Here is a 1,418-nt window from a genome sequence, read left to right on the forward strand (position 1 = left end):
GTGTGTGTGTGTGTGTGTGTGTGTGTATTTGTTGTCTCTATTGGACAGTTTCTGTATACACACCTACCTTGTTAAGATCAGTAGTCCTTATGGGGACCAAAGACTGGTCCTAATCTGGTGGAGCTAAGGTCGGGGTTAGGCTGTAGAAACAACTGGAAATGAATGAATGGTCCTAATAAGAATAGAAATACAAGTGTGTGTGCATAATGCCTTTTGTCTTCACTGTCCTGTCAGGCAGCCTTTCAGAGCATCATTCATGTTGTGTTTTTTTAAATCGGACCATCAGAAACTGGTTCTGGACCAGGGAGGAACAGAAATAACTTATTTCTGTTTTTAATTGTCCACATTAAATCAGTGACTTTAAGCTGCTGGCTGAGAGTCAAACAAAGCTTCTGCAGTTTGTTCTTTTATTGCTGAAATACTTCAAATAAATTAGATATGATGAGTGTTTTTATTGCCCCCTGGTGGACAAACTGTGGAACAGCAGCTTTAAAACTCCTTTTATTTCAGCATAAAGCCACTGAGCTTTGAGTTAGTGAAGTAAAAACCCTCCATTCCATTCAAATAAATAGTTACTGAACGTTGTGTACAAGCCTGATTTAAAATGTAAATGTGACCCGTCACATCGAAACCAGGATTAAGTCCAAAAGTTGTATAAGGAGAAAAAGGCAAATATAGTGTTTTGACTAAAATGTTAACAAAAATTGCATTTTGTCTAAATATAATGAATAAAAGCCTTATTAATGTATCATTTGAATGAACTGTCTGAAATATAATCATAAAACAACATTTTGAATCAATTTTTTGAGCAGTAGCAACAAAAAAAACTGATTTTGAGGAAAAACGCCTTAAAATGATGAATTTTTCCTTGTGAGGTAGCAAAGTTTTGTTTCTTTTCAGCTGGGAAATCTCAATATTCAAATATAATTTGAGGTTTCCTCTTTAAAAGGACATCAAATATTCCTCATTAAAATGACATCAAATTAGTATTCAGACCAAATATTTATGTATTATTGTAACCAACAAGACAAATTAAGTCATATTTATGGATTTAATTATGAAATCAGAATGATCCAGGTGTCAAAATGTAGCTTTTAAAGCCAAGAATCTGACMATGTAATTAGGTCATTTTGACCTAATTTGATTTAATCCTCATTTCGATATGATGGGTCACAGATAAAAACAGGATGCAGTGATTTATAAATCCATGTTTGAGTGACAGCGGAACGTTGTAAACAGATTAAATGCTGAACTTTTTCAAACAGTATAAAACAAGTTTATTTAATGAATAACACCTCCTTCCAGGGTTTTTCTCCTCTTCGAACAACAGGTTGTAGAGGGCATGTTGTCTGGTTCTGGTTCTGGTTCTGTGGTCTCAGCTCGTCTGTGCTGGATGCTTGTTTTCATGGAGCAGCAGG

The sequence above is a fragment of the Austrofundulus limnaeus genome, unplaced genomic scaffold (genome assembly GCF_001266775.1).
Source record: "Austrofundulus limnaeus strain Quisiro unplaced genomic scaffold, Austrofundulus_limnaeus-1.0 Scaffold1888, whole genome shotgun sequence".
NCBI classification, from domain to species: Eukaryota; Metazoa; Chordata; class Actinopteri; order Cyprinodontiformes; family Rivulidae; genus Austrofundulus; species Austrofundulus limnaeus.